The 19,585-nt window shown below is 43.7% G+C and overlaps 2 protein-coding genes and 1 long non-coding RNA gene across 3 annotated transcripts in view; 2 read left to right on the top strand and 1 right to left on the bottom strand.

Moving 5' to 3' along the window:
* Window positions 1-19,585, top strand: part of LOC310702287 (uncharacterized protein) — a 213,331-nt gene that overhangs the window by 6,556 nt on the left and 187,190 nt on the right. The gene's annotated exons all lie outside the window — the stretch shown is intronic.
* LOC310702297 (uncharacterized protein) overlaps window positions 1-19,585 on the bottom strand; it is a 636,573-nt gene that overhangs the window by 524,651 nt on the left and 92,337 nt on the right. The gene's annotated exons all lie outside the window — the stretch shown is intronic.
* On the top strand, window positions 6,116-6,963 carry LOC310702308. Its single transcript, XR_014523444.1, has 2 exons — window positions 6,116-6,384; window positions 6,427-6,963. It is a non-coding gene; the product is annotated as an uncharacterized lncRNA (long non-coding RNA).

The following is a 19,585-nucleotide window of genomic DNA, read 5'->3' as shown; positions in this document are numbered from 1 at the left end:
GACCAAAGAGATGACTGACCTTGGAGATGGAGTGGATTCCAGGATTGAGCCAGAACAAAATCCATTCCAGATAAAAGCCAAGCAATATGTCAGTAAATACCAGCCAACCAAGGCAGTGAAAACTATAGAGAGGCCCCACATCTAACTCCCTTCAGTTCTTCCTCTATCACAAGCATTAATTAACTTGGTTCAATGATCTGGAGCTCCATTTCTTCCTGAGGCTCTAATTCGCTTCTCTCTTCATTGCAGATGGAGATGAACTGGAAGGGAAGAACAAGGGGGAGCACAACAGAATCCACATAGTGGAGAAGTCATATAAACATTCAGAGTGTGGAGAGAACATCCGTCAGAGCTCCCAGGACACCTCCCGTCAAAGAAAGAGCTTCGTTCAGAGGGATAGCCTCACTGCACACAAAAGAGGACAGAGCAGGGAGAAATTGTATCAGTGCAGAGAATGTGGAAAGAGCTTTAATCAAAAGGGTAATCTCGCTTCCCATCAAAGAGTTCATACAGGGGAGAAACCGTATCAGTGCTTGGAATGTGGAAAGAGCTTCACTAATAGTTCCCATCTCACTTCCCATCGCAGAATTCATACAGGAGAGAAACCCTATCAGTGCTTGGAATGTGGGAAGAGCTTCACTGATAGCTCCAGTTTCACTTCCCATTGCAGAATTCATACAGGAGAAAAACCCTATCAGTGCTTGGAATGTGGAAAGAGCTTCAGTCAAAGCAGCTCTCTCACTTACCATCAAAGAATTCATACCGGGGAGAAACCCTATCAGTGCTTGGAATGTGGGAAGAGCTTCAGGCACCGTACTACTTTCACTTTGCATCAAAGAACTCATACGGGGGAGAAACCCTATCAGTGCCTGGAATGTGGAAAGAGCTTCAGGCACAGTACTACTTTCACTTTTCATCAAAGAACTCATAAAGGGGAGAAACCCTATCAGTGCTTCGAATGCGGGAAGAACTTCAGTCAGAAGGTGAATCTCACTTCGCATCAAATAATTCATACAGGGGAGAAACCGTATCACTGCTTGGAATGTGGAAAGAGCTTCAGTCAGAAGGTGAATCTCACTTCCCATCAAATAATTCATACAGGGGAGAAACCCTATCAGTGCTTGGAATGTGGAAAGAGCTTCAATCAGAAGTATAGTCTCACTTCCCATCAAAGAATTCATACAGGGGAGAAACCCTATCAGTGCTTGCAATGTGGGAAGAGCTTCAGTCAGAGCTCCCATCTCACTTCCCATCACAGAATTCATACAGGAGAGAAACCCTTTCAGTGTTTCGAATGCGGGAAGAGCTTCAGGGAGGGGGCCCAGCTCACTTTGCATCAAAGAACTCATAAAGGGGAGAAACCCTATCAGTGCTTGGAATGTGGAAAGAGCTTCAGTCAGAAGCCGAATCTCACTTCCCATCGAAGAATTCACACAGGGCAAAAACCCTTTCAGTGCTTGGAATGTGGAAAGAGCTTCAGGGAGGGGGCCCAGCTCACTTTGCATCAAAGAACTCATAAAGGGGAGAAACCTTATCAGTGCTTGGAATGTGGAAAGAGCTTCAGTCAGAAGGCGAATCTCACTTCCCATCAAAGAATTCACACAGGGGAAAAACCCTTTCAGTGCTTGGAATGTGGAAAGAGCTTCAGTCAGAGGGTCCATCTTACTTCCCATCGCAGAATTCATACAGGGGAGAAACCCTATCAGTGTGTGGAATGTGGAAAGAGCTTCAGTCACAGGAACAGTCTCACTTCCCATCAAAGAACTCATACAGGGCAGAAACCCTATCAGTGTTTCGAATGTGGAAGGAGCTTCACTGATAGCTCCCATCTCACTCGCCATCACAGAATTCATACAGGGGAGAAACCTTTTCATTGCCATGAGTGTGGAAAGAGCTTTCGTCACGATTGCGGTCTCACTTTCCATCAAAGAACTCATACAAGTCAGAAAGTATAAGTGCTTCAAATGTGGGAAGAGCTTCAGTTAAGTCTGTGGGAATGTTCAGGGATGCGGGAGAGGATATATTGCTTGATTATATCCTTTCCAACTTGTATTAACAAATTCTACAATTTAGCAGAGTAACATTCCCCTTTTTAAACTTGTGCAGCGGATGCGTTTGCTCACGCTCGCTAAAGCCTTTAAAATACGTTTCGTTGGCAATATTCCCCTTTAGTACCTCATCAAAAGATAGACATGGCACAGTCTTCTATAAAAGTATAAAAAAGTTTACTCACATTCTGTTCACAGATGGATCCCAGAAGGCAGACTTAAGTTAGAGAAGTAATATACCTAGAAACTATCCCATAAGGAGACATACCTTTTGTCCTCTTTCGGCTGGAAGCCGAGAGAGCATCTTAGGCTAAGCAGATGTTGGTTCTTCAGCAAATGTGGTCAGAGAGAGAGATGGCTGACCACTCCTGCTCTTTAGTTGCCTGGGCAGGTGAGGTCACGTCCACCTCTAGTCACATGCAGAGGCAGCCTAGGAGAAACAGGAAGTTCCAACTGGCTGGTCCAAACATCCCCTTTTATGTATGTTATGATGCTTTACTGAGAAATGATTTGATTGTAAATAAAGCTCAGAAGACCCTAAAGGACTATTTTGAGTTGAACCTGAATCCCGGAATTGAAGCAAGGGTCGTATGGGATGCAAGTAAAGCTATAATGCGAGGTTTTCGGATTCAACAGAATTCTGTCAGGAAAAAAGCACAGAATGAGTAAAAGGAAAAAATTCTGTCTCAATTGAAAGGGAAAGAGAAAAAACTGAGATGTAACCCCAAAAAATCAACAGATTGAAAAGGGAATTAAAGCGTTACAATTTCAGTATTCACAAATAGTAAACTAATAAATTGAATGGAAAGTTAAATTGATGAAACAAAAGACTTTTGAATCGGCAAATAAATGTGGAAAATTATTGGCTTGGCAATGAAAAAGAGACAGAAGGAGAGTACAGTAATCAATATTATGGAGAATGGCAAGAATATTGAGAACCCAGCAGAGATTAGAAAATGCTTTCACAAGTACTACAAGCAGCTTTTAAAAAAGAAAAAGAAGAAAATGAAAAAATGGAAGAGTTTTTGGACAAAAATGGATTGCATAAAATTCCAGCGGACAAAATAGAATCATAGAATCCTAGAGTTGGAAGAGACCACAAGGGCCATCGAGTCCAACCCCCTGCCAAGCAGGAAACACCATCAGAGCACTCCTGACATATGGTTGTCAAGCCTCTGCTTAAAGACCTCCAAAGTAGGAGACTCCACCACACTCCTTGGCAGCAAATTCCACTGTCAAACAGCTCTTACTGTCAGGAAGTTCTTCCTAATGTTTAGGTGGAATCTTCTTTCTTGTAGTTTGGATCCATTGCTCCGTGTCCGCTTCTCTGGAGCAGCAGAAAACAACCTTTCTCCCTCCTCTATGTGACATCCTTTTATATATTTGAACATGGCTATCATATCACCCCTTAACCTCCTCTTCTCCAGGCTAAACATGCCCAGCTCCCTTAGCCGTTCCTCATAAGGCATCGTTTCCAGGCCTTTGACCATTTTGGTTGCCCTCCTCTGGACACGTTCCAGTTTGTCAGTGTCCTTCTTGAATTGTGGTGCCCAGAACTGGACACAGTACTCCAGGTGAGGTCTGACCAGAGCAGAATACAGTGGCACTATTACTTCCCTTGATCTAGATGCTATACTCCTATTGATGAGGCCCAGAATTGCATTGGCTTTCTTAGCTGCCGCGTCACACTGTTGGCTCATGTCAAGTTTGTGGTCAACCAAGATTCCTAGATCCTTTTCACATGTACTGCTCTCAAGCCAGGTGTCCCCCATCTTGTATTTGTGCCTCTCATTTTTTTTTGCCCAAGTGCAATACTTTACATTTCTCCCTGTTAAAATTCATCTTGTTTGTTTTGGCCCAGTTCTCTAATCTGTCAAGGTCGTTTTGAAGTGTGATCCTGTCCTCTGGGGTGTTAGCCCCCCCTCCCAGTTTGGTGTCATCTGCAAATTTGATCAGGATGCCCTTGAGTCCATCATCCAAGTCGTTGATAAAGATGTTGAATAAGACCGGGCCCAAGACAGAACCCTGTGGCACCCCACTAGTCACTCTTCTCCAGGATGAAGAGGAACCATTGATGAGCACCCTTTGGGTTCGGTCAGTCAGCCAGTTACAAATCCACTGAGTGGTAGCATAGTCAGAATCTACTAAAAGAACCTACTAAATGAACTGTTTACAAGACAAGAAGTTGAAGTGGCAACTGACCAAATGAAAATAGGCAAAGCACCAGGACCTGATGGTTTAACATCCATATATTATAAAATATTTAAGGATTGGCTGATACAACCATTGATGGATGTTTGTAACAAGATTTTACAGGGGGACAAAGCACCTGGGTCCTGGAAAGAGGCATTCATCACTCTGATACCTAAACCAGATACAGATAGAGCTCAAGTAAAGAATTACTGACTAATTTCTTTATTGAATGTCAATTATAAAATATTTGCAAACATTTTGGCTACAAGATTGAAGAAGGTTTTGAATAAGCACATACATAAATATCAATCAGGTTTTTAACCTGAGAGGCATACGAAAGATAATACAGTGCGGGGGAAAGAAAATTCACAAAGGTTTTGAGAACCACATTTTCCGAGGTCTCTTAATTGAAGTATAGGTTAGGGGCTTTGAAAAGACTCAATATGGAGGCCAAATGGCCGAAATATTGGGAGATATTAGAACAAGAAGGAGATAAATTGAAATTTCAGAGTTTTGAGAAACTAAAAGATAAAGTGCAAGATTGGTTTCATTATCATCAAATTAGAGAGGCCTATAATTTGGACAAAAAAATGGGCTTCCAGGTGGAAAAATCAAAATTGGAAACGGAACTGTTAGAACCTAAAACTAAGATACTATCAAGAATGTATAATTTGCTGTTAAAATGGAATACACAGGATGAAACGGTTAAATCGGCTATGATTAAATGGGCACAAGACATTGGCCATAACATTATGTTTGCTGACTGGGAAAAGTTGTGGACCACCGGTATGAAATTTATGGCATGCAATGCCCTAAGAGAGAATATTATGAAAATGATTTATAGGTGGTACATGACCCCAGTCAAGGTTGCTAAAATTTATCACTTGCCTGATAACAAATGTTGGAAATGTAAAGAAACTGAGGGTACATTCTTTCACCTTTGGTGTACGTGCCCAAAGATTAAGGCTTTCTGGGAAATGATATATAATGAACTGAAAAAGGTATTTAAATATACCTTCCTTAAGAAACCAGAGGCCTTTCTCCTGGGCATAGTCGGCCAATTGGTGCCAAAGAAAGATAGAAAATTTTTTATGTATGCAACTACAGCAGCAAGAATACTCATCGCAAAGCACTGGAAGACACAAGATTTGCCCACCTTGGAAGAATGGCAGATACAAGTGATAGACTATATGGAGATGGCAGAAATGACTGGCAGAATCCGAGACCTGGGAGAAGAGTCGGTGGAAGAGGATTGGAAGAAGTTTAAAGACTACCTGCAGAAATACTGCAAAATTTATGAATGTTAAAATGATGTTGGATATAAAAATAATATGGCATTAGTGATAAAGTTAAAAAGAGTATGCAAAAATGATTTAAAAAATGGGTGAAAGACTAGAGATATATTATGTCGAACTTAAACAATATGGTACAAGTGATTAAGTTATAAGGAATAGGTAAGAATTGAACTGAAAAGATAAGAAAGATCGGTGACATAATAGGTTGAACTATATAATTATTAATGAGATTTGAAAGAGGGTAAGGATTTGCTGAATCTGACTGGGTAAAGGGGGAACACAAAAAAGGGAGATGCGAGGAAGTCAAGAAAGAGGGTAAAATAAGTACAAAACTAAAAATTTGATTTTTTCTTTTTTATGTTTTTTATTATCTATTTTGATGTATTTTTTCCTTTTTTGTACTTTTTTGTATTGTTTCGGCTATGTTTGTTTTTCTGTTTTTTTATTGTATGTATCTATTTGTTTTCTTTGTGTAAAACCTTAATAAATATTTTATAAAAAAATAATAATAATTGAAGTATGGGTTAGGTATAAAAACCTATTAGAACCAATAACTCCTCACTGGTTATCCCCATTAGAGGTTATGAGTGTAAAGAAAATCAACATGAGAGGTAAATGGATTACATATGGAGATGCGATAATCAAAGGAGGAGGAAAATGGAAATTGAAACCATATGAACAAGTTAAAGAATGTTGTCAGGGGTTCAGGGACAGAGGCACAGGGGAGGGAGGAGACGGAGAGCGATGGGGAAGAATCCCAGGACAGCGAGGAAGAGGATGACAATGACTCGAGGGATTCCACGAGTCTTTCAAGTGAATCGGAGGATTCCCAGAAGGGGGCGCCTGTGGTCAGGCCAAGGGGAGTCACAGGGGGGACTCGTCAGGAGCAGGGGACCAGCAGGGGATCCCAAAGTGGGAGCTGGGAGTCGGGACCGGCTTCCCCGCCAGAGCACAGTGAAGGGGGTGGAGATTCCAGTGTGACAGGGGAAGCAGCTCCGACAGCAGAGAAGGGGGGAAGATCGGAGCAAGATGTCCTCCCGAAAGGGGAGGGTAGTACAGGGAGTAGTGTAACTGTCAAGAGGAAGGTTAGAAGTTGGGCCCGCGCGCCAAGTTCAAATGTGGAGGCGCGTGGAAGAACAGGGAGCCCGGAGGAGGAGCCAGGTCCCAAAGCCCGCAGGAGGGGGGAAGAGCTGTCTGGGGATTCCGCGTCAGGGGAATCCAGGAGGGGCGAAACCCCAGCGGGCAGGAAGACCCTGTGGAAAAGGAAAGAAAGGAAGAGGTGGAGCAGCACAAGCCTCTTAAACTGGTGCAGGGGAGGGACTGACTCAGAGGGGACTTCAGCGGTCTAAGCGTAACAGACGTGGGGCTGCGCGCCTCGGCTGTGGAGCGAACAATGAACTTCAATAAACATCTTTGTATATAAACTGGACTTGGCGTTGGTCTCTTGTGAGCTGGGACCTGAGGCAGCTCTGACAAATGTGTTTATGATTGGTTGCATTACTTTCAGGTAAATGAAATGTTTAAAATATATATTAAAGAAAGTGGTTATGAATAAAAAGACTCAAAATTTCAAATAGAAATAATAAATAATGATTGTAAAATTTTGTCAAAAATGTATAGGTTGTTATTGGAATGGTACACGAAAGATGAAGAAGTTAAATCGGTAATGATACAGTGGGCCAGGGATTTTGGATATAACATACAATTTGAAGATTGGGAAAAAGTATGGAAGGAAAACTTAAAATTTACAGCATGTATGACGTTAAAAGAAAATGTCATGAAAATGGTATATAGATGGTATATAACACCGGTAAAGTTAGCGAAAATGTTTAAGATATGTAATAAATGTTGGAAATGTAAAGAAAAAGAATGAACATTTTATCACATGTGGTGGGAATGTAAGAAAGTGAAAAGTTTCTGGGAGATGATATATAATGAATTGAAAAAGATGTTAAAATATACATTTATAAAGAAACCAGAGGCTTTTCTTTTAGGGTTTACAGGACATGAAATGAAAAGAAAGGACTGCAAACTCTTCCAATATGCAGTTACAGCAGCAAGAATTCTACTGGCCCAGAAATGGAAACAAGAGGAAATACCGACAATGGAAGAATGGAGAAGGAAGCTGTTAGACTATGCAGACTGACTGGGAAGATTAGATATCTTCGAAACCAAAAGTTTATCGAGGACTGGGGAAAATTTACAGATTATCTGAAAAGTTTTTGTGATGAGCAGATAATGCTAGTGGGGTTTTAAGAAGCACTGTGAAACTGGAGAAGTATTGTTAAAAGGGAATAGAAGTGAGAGGGTTTATTAATGACAGTACAAACTTGGGAAATGTGTAACTTAAATTTATATATGGATGATTTTCAGAGAAGCTGAAGGAAGTCCAAAAAGAGACAATTTGTGAAAATTTGAATATGAAATTATTATATATTTGTATTGGAAACTAAGAAAAAAAAAGAAAAAAATATAATCACAACGCTGCAGGGCAGTGCTTAAAAAAAGAAAAGAAAGATAATACAGCGGTACCTCAGGTAACAGACTCTGCTAACCCAGAAATAGTACCTCGGGTTAAAAACTTTGCTTCAGGATGAGAACAGAAATCACGTGGCTGCAGCAGGAGGCCCCATTAGCTAAAGTGGTGCTTCAGGTTAAGAACAGTTTCAGGTTAAGAACGGACCTCTGGAATGAATTAACTACTTAACCCGAGGTACGACTGTATTAGGAACATAGCAGATGTGCTGGAAAGATTAGAGGTAAAAAATAATACTAAAGCAATGTTAATATTTATTGATGCAGAGAAAGCCTTTGATAATGTTTATTGGAGTTTTATGAAACAGAACTTATGTTAAATGGGGGTTGGTCAAAACTTTCTAAATGGTATTAACACAATTTACTTTGGGCAGAAAGCAAAAATTATAATTAACAATGTGGTCTCAGAAGAAATTAGGATTGAGAAGGGAACCAGGCAAGGGTGCCCACTCCCCCCCCCCCCCGCTTTCTATTTCTGTCCTAGAGGTGCTGCTGAATAGGATAAGGAAGGATGAGGAAGTTAAAGGCATAGTAGTGGGAACTAAGCAATGTAAGTTAAAAGCCTTTGCTGATGATTTGGTATTGACTTTACAGGACCCTGAGATCAGTGCAATCAAAGCACTATTGATAATTCAAGAGTTTGGACAGGTTGCAGGTTTTAAATTGAATAAGAATAAAACCGAAGTCTTAGAAAAAAATTTAACGATACATGAAAAACCTAATTTAGAGGAAACCACAGGGCTGAAGTTTGTGAAAAAGGTGAAATATCTGGGTGTAAATATGACTGCAAAAATTTGAATTTAGATTTAGATAAATTTATTGTCATTGTCCGTATATACACAGTATACACAACAACGAAAATCAAACACCCACCCAAAGACCGGGTTCACATATACATTTGCACGTATCTCCGAACTCTCATCCTATTTAAACATAATCTATAAAACATAACATAATCCAGAATATAGCATGACCTATTAAAGGCATAACATAACCTAAAACCTATCTCATTCTTTCTACTCCCTACTTACTAAACCTTGCAACTGGCCCTGAGATCATTATTTAGTGCAATCAGAGCTCTTGGATAGAAACTATTCAGAAGGCGTGTGGTTCGTGTTTTCATTGTCCTATATCTTCTGCCCGAAGGCAATAGTTCAAAGAAGTTGTGAGCAGGGTGGGTGGGATCTCTCAGAATATTATGTGACTTCTTCAAGATGCGAGACGTGAAGATCTCATCCAGGGTTGGTAGTCGGAGCCCAATAACGTTCTGGGCAATTTTAATTGTTCGCTGTAAAGCTTTTTTATCTGTTTCAGAGCTGCTCCCATACTACGATAATTTGTATAAAGACAACTATGAAAAGTTATGGAAGGATATCAAAAGAGATTTGGACATCTGGACAAGGTTGAAACTATCTTTGTTGGGTCGAATTTCTGCGGTAAAGATGAATGTATTGCCTAAGTTGTTTTTGTTTCAAGTTCTCCCTATCATTGACAAGTTGAATTGTTTTAAGGAATGGCAAAAAGTATTATCTAAATTTATCTGGCAGGGGAAAAACCCCCAGAATTAAGTTTAAATTATTAACAGATGTGAAAGAGAGAGGGGGTTTCTTCCTGTCAGATTTAAGGAGCTATTTTTGAAGCAGCAGCCTTTTGCTGGTTGAAAGAATGGTTTTTATTAGAGGTTACGGTGGGTGGGAGAGGCCATGTCAACTTCTCTGCTGGGTTGCCAAGGACAAGAACTCAGTGCCCATCCTTGCTCGCAGATTATTCCAGAATGGTTTTTGTTGGAAGATACACGTTTTAGATTTGGAAGGTTTTGATAAAGTATTTGGTTGGCATGCATATTTTGTTGGGATACTGCCAGGGAGACATAGGCCATCACTGCCTCCACATCGACTCCGGACGTCCATTGACCTCCTGTAGATACAGTATCAGCAATTAGCGACACGAGCTCCAGAAAATAGCTTTCCACATTCCAGAGCACATGCACGCTCTATCGCAGAGTTCGTACAGCGAAAGACGCACTCAGGAGAGTATTATTTAGAAGTTTATTCAGCGTTGGTCAGGACAAAGAAAAAACATGACTGACTGACTGCTTGCGTGTTCAGGCTCAGAGAGAGAGAGACAACAGCTCTATCAAAACACAAACATCCTGTGAACAGGAAATACGCAGACTCTGTGATTCACAAAGCCTGCTCCCTTTTAAGGTGGAACGGAAATATCCTAACATCCTCCCCCTTTCCGTGTAACCTGTAGTACCTGTGGTTCAACCCAATTGCAACCTTTGTACATAAACCTTAAGTTGCTCTCTGTTAACAACCTTAGACAACAGATCAGCAGGAATTTCATTTCCTGGCATGTAGGACACCCGAATGAGTCCTTTCTGAATACACTCTCTTGCACGATGTAGCTTAATCTGCAAGTACTTGGTTCTTTGCTTGCAACTCTCTGAGTTCAGCAAAGCCAAACAGGATCTATTGTCTTGATACACTTGTATAGGACATTTCACAGAAACTCCGATGTCCTTAAACAGTTGCATCAACCATTCACAATCCATGAGTGAAAATGACAGAGCATTGAGCTCTGCTTCACAGGAACTTAGGCTCACTGTCGTCTGCTTCCTGCACAACCAGTCAAACAGACAGTGGTTGTACATGTAGCACACTCCAGAAGTGCTTGTACCATCTGTGGTGTCACTTCCAAAACTAGCATCTGCAAAGATTTCAAGATCTCCAGTCTTCTGACTGGTGAACCTCAGCCTGTAGTGCATAGTCGCTTTCAAATTGCCGGCTATGCACTTCAGAGCTTTCCAATCCTGAACAGAAGGATTGTTAGCATGTCTGCTAAGCAGGTTAGTGCTTACAGCTATGTCAGGTCTTGAGCATCTAGCAATGAAATTCAACTTGCCTAGAATGCATCTGTACAGCGTAGTGTCAGAAAACGCTTCAGCAGTACTATTTACCTGGTAACCTGTCACCATCGGTGTGTCTGCTGGGTTTGTATCAACCAAATTCAACCTGGTTAATACATCAGCAATTTTCTGTGTTTGGTGTATACCAGAAAATTACCTGCTTGGTCCCTCTCCACCTGCAGAGAAAGATAGTTGGATACCTCACCAAGATCCTTCATGTCAAAGTGATCCTTCAGCTGAGCTAGGGTGCTTTGGTAGAAAGCCTGATTCTTCCAAAACATCAGAAGATCATCAACAAAACATAAACAATAGTTTGTTTTGCCCCTCCTCCTTGACAAACACACATGGATCATCTTTGCCCTGGTGAAAACCTAGAGAAAGCAACGTCTCAGTGAGTTTTGTGTTCCAACACCTGGCACTCTGCTTAAGACCATATAAGGATTTCCGCAGTTTACAGACCATTCCCTTCTGTATCTGCATTCCATCAGGTGGAAGCATGTACAGCTCCTCCCCCAAAATCCCGTACAAAAAAGCTGTATTAATGTTGTGATGGGAAACATGCAGTTTCTCTGCAGCGATTTTGAGCATCAGCCGAATGCTCTCATATTTGACGGTGGGTGAGTAGGTCTCGTGGTAATCCTGTCCTGGTACCTGTGAAAAACCTCTGGCAACTAATCTGGCTTTGTGTCTGACTACCTTGCCATTCTGGTCTGTCTTGGTCTTGAAGACCCATTTGCTGCCAACCAGTCTCATTCCTGGGACTACCGGTACCAGCTCCCAAGTTTGGTTCCTGTTCAAGGAATCAACTTCAGCCTTCATGGCATTAAGCCAAGGCTCAGCATCTTTAGAGGTTAACTCCTGAACCTCTTTGAAGCTTGAAGGTTCCCATACCTTCTCTGAGCTACTAAGAACAGCAGTTGCTGTCTTAGCAAACTCATCAGCATACCTCTTTGGAGGTCTGCCCTTGGTCGCCCTTTCAGACCTACGTACTAGACGCAAGTCTTCTGGACTCATCTCCTCCTTCTTAGGAGAAAAGTGACCAATGGTGAACAGTGGTTCTTCCAGTTCATTGTCAGACGCATCAGATGGTCTGACTGAGGCCTTTGCGCTCTTGTAGTCTGCTGTGTCATCACTGTCACTGACACCAGCAGCAGCGCCGCCCACTGAGCTGGAATCCGAACTCTGATCATCATCATCATCAGCTTCCTCAACATTATCTGCTTTTTTCACATCACTTTCATCCTCCTCTGGGTAACTCTGGAAAATTCCCACATTTCCCCCCCACATAGGATTTTACTCAACACTCTTTGTGAACTTAATGGACTTCGAGTCAGTCATCCATACCCTGTATGCACCTTTTTCGTACCCCATGAACAAACCATGTGCCCCACGCTTCCCAAGCTTGTTGCTCTGTGGGGTGTGTACCCAATGTCAGAACCAAAGATTCTCATGTGCTTGACGTTAGGTTTCTTACCAAACATCTTCTCATAGGGAGTACAACCAATAGGTGATGACAGTCTGCGATTAAAGGTATAAACTAACGTTGACAGAGCCTCCCCCCAAAACTTCTCAGGGAGATTGGTTTGGTTTGCTCGCTCAGCAAGTCCATTCATCCATGGCGATCTAGGCATTGACAAGTCATGCTGGATTCCCTTCTCAGTCAGGAAAGCTTCAAACTGCTGAGAAGTGAATTCCCCGCCCCGATCAGTAAAGAAACAGCCGATACGTTTACCGTGAACATTCTCCAACCAAGCACAGAATGCCTTGAACCTAGGAAACGCTTGCGATTTCTGCTCAAGCATAAACACATGAATGTACCTAGAAAAAGAATCAATTAGAACCATGAAGTACCTTGCTCCTCCCAAAGAGGGCGCAAGTGGACCAACCAGGTCTGTGTGGACTAGCTGGTAGGGTTTGGAAGCCTGTCTGCTAGACTCCTTGCCTTTTGGAGCAACCTTCACCTTGTTCTCTGCACAAGATACACATTTCATGTGAAACTTATAGGGTTTGATGTTCAAACCTTCAACCAACTCAGGCATCTTGGCCAGCGCCTGCCAAGACATGTGACAAAATCTTCTATGTGTTTCATGAATACATCCTGCATGAAGTACTTTGTTAGTCTGTGCAACACAACAAGAATCAACATTAGACACAACAACAGCAATGTCATCATAAGTTATACAGAATAAACCATCTATAAACTTTGCATGCAAAATGTCCTCTTTGCCTTTCCTGATGACACAGACGCTCCTCTTGAAGGAAACCTCAAAGCCACGCACAATCAGCTGTGGGACACTGAGCAAATTGTCTGCAGCACCTGGAACATAAAGTACATCTCTGATGGTAGTGTGCAGACTTGCCAGTTTCACAGTCCCTTTTCATGCAATTTGCAACGTCCTTCCATCAGCAGGTGGGTCTCTCCGTCTTGAGGCGTGAAGGAGATAAACAGGTGCCGGTCTTTTGATAGGTGGCGGGTGCATCCAGAATCCACGATAAATTTGGCCTTGGCCTTTGGAGCAGCTTTTCTGGCAAGCAAAACATTGTTTTGCACTGGCGTGGGCTTTTGCTGCTTGCCCCCCTGCTCCTGGCCATCAAACTTGCCTTTAGCCTTTGGTGAAGCTGTGCCAGCAAACAAAGCCTTGTTTTCCACTGGCGTGGGCTGTTCACCCTCCCTCTGCTTTAGGCCATCTGCAGGCATCTGTCTCTGTTTACCTCTGGCCTTCCGGTATCTGTGAGGATGACCTTGGCTCCCATGAGAAACAGAGCTCTGAGCTGCCGACTCCTTGGCTCCCCCTGGAGGCTGGAATGCTGCCTGGGATGACACCACAGTCAGCTCCCCCTGCAGCTTGCAACTGGTGCCCTCAGCATCCCTGCATTCACTCGCATTCTAGGAAACAGCCAGGACCTCCGATGCAGTCAAACTCTGGGCTGGGATGACTGGTAGATGAGCTACTTTCAAAGCATTCCACATCTGACGTGCAGTCGTGTTGCCAGCTAGCGTAGCAATTTCCTCCAGAGAGACGGACAAGACTATTACGTGTATGGCTTTTGAATGTTGGGCCTTCCATCTATCTGTCAGAGGAACTGGAGGGGCTTCACACACAGTATGCCACACTCCAAACTGTCATAGTAAGCTTTCACACCACACAGCCCAGGTCGCATAATTGTGGCCATTTAATTTTGGGCATTCAGCAGCCTCAGAAGCTTGGAAAAACTCCATTCCAGCTTTTTACTTGAGCCGTGAGTCTTTTTCACTTCAGAGACTCCTTATCTTGGCTCCCATTAATCACGAAGCCTGCTTGGCTCGGCTCCCAGGCCAATTAGGCCAGCCGGACATCAGAGTCTCTTGCCGCGGCAAACAGAAAAGCCTTTGCTCTCGCTTTCCCCACACATACCTTAGCAGTCTGTCGCAGTCCTACTCTCCTGTAAGTGCCGTGAATCTGGGCCCAAAACCTGTTGTTGGGATACTGCCAGGGAGACATAGGCCATCACTGCCTCCACGTCGACTCCGGACGTCCATTGACCTCCTGTAGATACAGTATCAGCAATTAGCGACACGAGCTCCAGAAAATAGCTTTCCACATTCCAGAGCGCATGCACGCTCTATCGCAGAGTTCGTACAGCGAAAGACGCACTCAGGAGAGTATTATTTAGAAGTTTATTCAGCGTCGGTCAGGACAAAGAAAAAACATGACTGCCTGCTTGCGTGTTCAGGCGCAGAGAGAGAGAACAGCTCTATCAAAACACAAACATCCTGTGAACAGGAAATACGCAGACTCTGTGATTCACAAAGCCTGCTCCCTTTTAAGGTGGAACGGAAATATCCTAACATATTTGTGCTATGAGAAGATAATAGAATCCTAGAGTTGGAAGAGACCACAAGGGCCATCGAGTCCAACCCCCTGCCAAGCAGTAAACACCATCAGAGCACTCCTGACATATGGTTGTCAAGCCTCTGCTTAAAGACCTCCAAAGAAGGAGACTCCACCACACTCCTTGGCAGCAAATTCCACTGTCAAACAGCTCTTACTGTCAGGAGATAAAAGCTCACAAAGGATTTAAATCATGTAATTAGAAAATCTATGTACAATGTTTGGATAAGATATAAGAATTTGCTAGAAAGGAAAACACCCAGGTGGATATCACCATTGAAGCTAAGACCCATAAAAGGTTGAATATGAACACCACGTGGTTGAAGTATAATGATATTTTGATGGAAGTAGGGGACCAATTTAGATTAAAATATTATGATCAGTTGAAAGATAAATTAGATTATTGGTTCCAGTACATTCAGATAAATGAAGTGTTTAAAATGGATAAGAAAATTGGTTTTCAAACAGAGAAATCCAAACTGGAAATGGAATTATTAGATGCAAAAACAAAAAATCTATCTAAGATGTATAATTGATTGCTGGAATGGCATACGAAAGATGAACAAGTGAAATCTGTAATGATTGAATGGGCCAGGGATGTGGGACGCAATATTATGATTTTTAATGAGCTGAAAAAAGTGTTGAAAAACACATTTATTAAGAAAGGCTGTAGGGTTAGAAGTAGAAGATAGTGTATTTTAAAATAGTATTATCTGTAAGTAATAAAATGAATATTTTTATGGTTAAAGTAAGCGTGATTTTAAAAAAAGGTTAGAAATTATGATATATGTAACTGCTAAAGATGAGGTAAAATGAAAATCAGATAGGGGGGATTTGGGAAGCCCACCTAACAATGTTTAGAAAAAATAAGGACAATACAATAATTTGTATTGTTTGTTTTTCTGTTTGTGTTGTTTATTAGTGTTATAAAATGAATAATTTTTTTTTTGGGGGGGGAGAATGAAGCTCCAGAACGAATTAAGTTCCTAACCTGAGGTACCACTGTACTTGATTGCTCTTGTGTTTCACATCCCACAAAAGCACCCATCTCACAACCCATCAAGGAATTCATACAGGAGAGAAACCATATCAGTGCTTGGAATGTGGAAAGAGCTTCAGTCAGAAGGAAAGTCTCATTTCCCATCAAATAATTCATACAGAGGGAAAACAAGAAAAGAAAAATAATAAAGCGAAAATTATTTAACAACTCTAACAAAACACAATTGTACAGTGGTGCCCCGCAAGACGAATGCCTTGCAAGACGGAAAACTCGCTAGACGAAAGAGTTTTCCGTTTTGGAGGTGCTTCGCAAAACGAATTTCCTATGGGCTTGCTTCGCAAGACGAAAATGTCTTGCAAGTTCCTGCAGGTTCCCCCCCCTTCCCTCCCTTTTTCTAAGCTGCTAAGCTGCTTATCAGCTGATCCGCTAAGCCGCTTATCTGCTGATCCGCTAAGCCGCTTATCTGCTGATCCGCTAAGCCACTTATCAGCTGATCCGCTAAGCCGCTAATAGCGCTAAGCCGCTAATGAGCTTTGGGGTCAAAAAAGCTCATCTTATACATGGAAAAATACAGTTGTGTGCCACACACCCACCCCTGGTTCTCGTTTGGAGGAGGAGTGAGGGACGGAGGCGCTTTACTGACAGAATGGCACTTCCCTGGCGCCTCCTTTCCTCCCAGGAGCTCCTCCTTCCACAACAACCCTGCCAGGCTGGCCTCTGGCATGTGGCCCCCTTTCCAGCAGGCGAAGCTGCAGGGGCCACTCACTTCCTGGCCCTCAAAAATGGAGGAGGCTTTTGACCAGGCATCTTCAAACTATGGTCCACGGGCCGGATCTGGCCCACCAGGCTTGTAAATGTGGCCCGTGGATCCTGCCACCCGCTCGGTCACTCCCCGCGCGCTGAGCTAAACCAGCACGGCAGGAGGTTTTCTTGAAAAGAAACCGCAGACGCCCTTGTTCGTATCGAGAGAGAGGGCCGAGGGGAACAAAAGCTGCTCTGCCTGGCCATCTCTGCAGGGACGTTGTGGGGAAACGGGCTCCTTTTGCACCCATGTCTCTAGAGGGGATAAACTTGGCTCTGGACTGTACCACTTCAAATGCCCCGGAGGGGGAGGTAAAGGGATACCCAATGACCCACATTCTGATTTATTTATTTTGGGGTGGGAGGGATATGCTGATTTTGCTCAAGTCAGTCTCCCCTACTCAGGTTCCTCAGGTTGAATCCTGACAAGACAGAAGTACTGTTTTTGGGGGACAGGGAGCGGGTTGGTGTGGGGGATTCCCTGGTCTTGAATGGGGTAACTGTGCCCCTGAAGGACCAGGTGCGCAGCCTGGGAGTCATTTTGGACTCACAGCTGTCCATGGAGGCGCAGGTTAACTCTGTGTCCAGGGCAGTTGTCTACCAGCTCCACCTGGTACGCAGGCTAAGACCCTACCTGCCCGCGAACTGTCTCGCCAGAGTGGTGCATGCTCTAGTTATCTCCCGCTTGGACTACTGCAATGCGCTCTACGTGGGGCTGCCTTTGAAGGTGACCCGGACACTACAATTAATCCAGAATGCGGCAGCTAGACTGGTGACTGGGAGTGGCCGCCGAGACCACATAACACCGGTTCTGAGAGATCTGCATTGGCTCCCAGTACGTTTCCGAGCACGATTCAAAGTGTTGGTGCTGACCTTTAAAGCCCTAAATGGCCTCGGTCCTGTATACCTGAAGGAGCGTCTCCACCCCCATCGTTCAGCCCGGACACTGAGATCCAGCGCCGAGGGCCTTCTGGCGGTTCCCTCATTGCGAGAAGTGAGGCTACAGGGAACCAGACAGAGGGCCTTCTCGGTAGTGGCACCCGCCCTGTGGAACGCCCTCCCATCAGATGTCAAAGAGATAAATAATTACCTGACATTCAGAAGACATCTTAAGGCAGCCCTGTTCAGGGAAGTTTTTAATATATAACACTGTACTGTTTTTAACACTGCTTGGGAGCCGCCCAGAGTGGCTGGGGAAACTCAGCCAGATGGGCGCGGTATAAATAATAAATTATTATTATTATTATTATTATTATTATTATTATTATTATTATTATTATTATTACTACTACTCCAAAAAGGTTCTCTCCCACAATCCCAAAGACAACACAGGCCCCCTCAAGAGTCTCCTAGAGCATGTGCAGAGTTCAGAGATGCCTTTGTTGCGATTCCTGTCTTACGGAAGGTTGGACTAGATGACCCTCAGGGCTCCCTTCCAATTAATCATTTCACAGCATGGAAGTGAGGAGGGGCAGGGACTGCCAGAAAGGGGGGCTTTTGCTATGCACAGATCTGGCCCCCTCCTTGAAATCACAGCTGTGAATCTGCAGGATGCGAAGCCAAGCAGACCCCTGACCCCAAAAAGGAAGGGGAAGGGGGCTTCCCACAAGGGGCCGGAGGGGCAAGACTGGGCAGCCAAAGAGGGGGGACCCAGGAGTCCGGGGGCCTACGATCCACTTCGCCCTTTCAACGGGATCCGGAGACAGGCAACAAATCAAGCCGGGAGCTGGGTTGCCCAAAGTCCGTTACTGCAGAAAGAAGAGAAATCCGTAAGGTACTGACCCCCGCCCCGGAAGATCAACAACAGACCAAATCTTAATCCTAAATCACTTGGCCACCAAGTACGCTGGCAATGGCCTAAAAGCCCTCCACGTCGCCTTTATAGACTTTAAGCAGGCCTTTGATCTAATTCCCAGGAACCAGCTATGGACAAAATTGGCAGCGACATCTATTGACCGCTGCCTTCTCTTGCTGATTATTAATTTGCATACAAATACCCTCTTGAGGATTAGGATAGATAGTAAGGGGCTAGTCTCCAATCCGGTTGCCACCACTAGGGGGGTAAGACAGGGCTGCTTGCTTGCCCCTGCTCTGTTTAATTTCTATATTAATTCGCTAGTGGTGCATATGGCAAATGCTGATTTCCATCCACCAAAACTGGCAGGACGAGCCTTGAATGTCCTACTGTATGCGGATGATGCCGCCCTATTAGCTACCTCCCCCATCGGATTAAGGAGGATGCTTCGAGCTCTTCATGAATATGAGACCCAACACGAGCTCCAACTAAATTATGCCAAGACCAAAATAATGGTCTTTGCTTCTCGACTGAAACCTAATCTATGGTCAATTAATGGTATTCCTTTAGAGCAGGTCAGTTGCTTCAAATACCTGGGTCAGGTTGTAAGATCAAATAGGTCCTTCCTGGCGCACAGAGAATACATAGCCTCGAACGCATCCAAAGCAGCCTTGGTGATTAGAACCCTGTACTCCAAGAAACAGGCACAAACTGTCAAAGTTGCCTTGCGACTCTTTAAAATGAAAGTCCTCCCTCTTCTGCTGGTGGGCATTGCCTTGGGCTCACGTAGGGATTTTGAAAAATTGGAATCTATCCAAACCCAATTCCTCAGGGCCATACTCAGGATCCCCCCCTCTGTGGCAGGCGCGATCATGAGACTGGAAACCGGTTGTCAAGCCTTTAGGTATGTGGCCCTGAAAGCGAAGTTATGGCTATGGCTCAAGCTCTGTTTCAGACCGGTGGGTTTGGCCCCCTTGATTCTGAGGGATAACTTTAAATCTCCATGGGAAGGGGAGATAGTGGAGGAAGTGCAGAAGTGTGGGTTGTCCTCCCTTTATATAGAGTCCATGACGTATAGCCACGCAAAGGCGGTGATCGCTCAAAGATGAAGGGATATTGCCAGACAGGAGGACAT

Source organism: Podarcis liolepis, assembly GCF_965112155.1.
Source record: "Podarcis liolepis genome assembly, chromosome: 2".
Lineage (NCBI taxonomy): Eukaryota > Metazoa > Chordata > Lepidosauria > Squamata > Lacertidae > Podarcis > Podarcis liolepis.
This window is presented reverse-complemented; position numbering and strand designations above follow the sequence as displayed.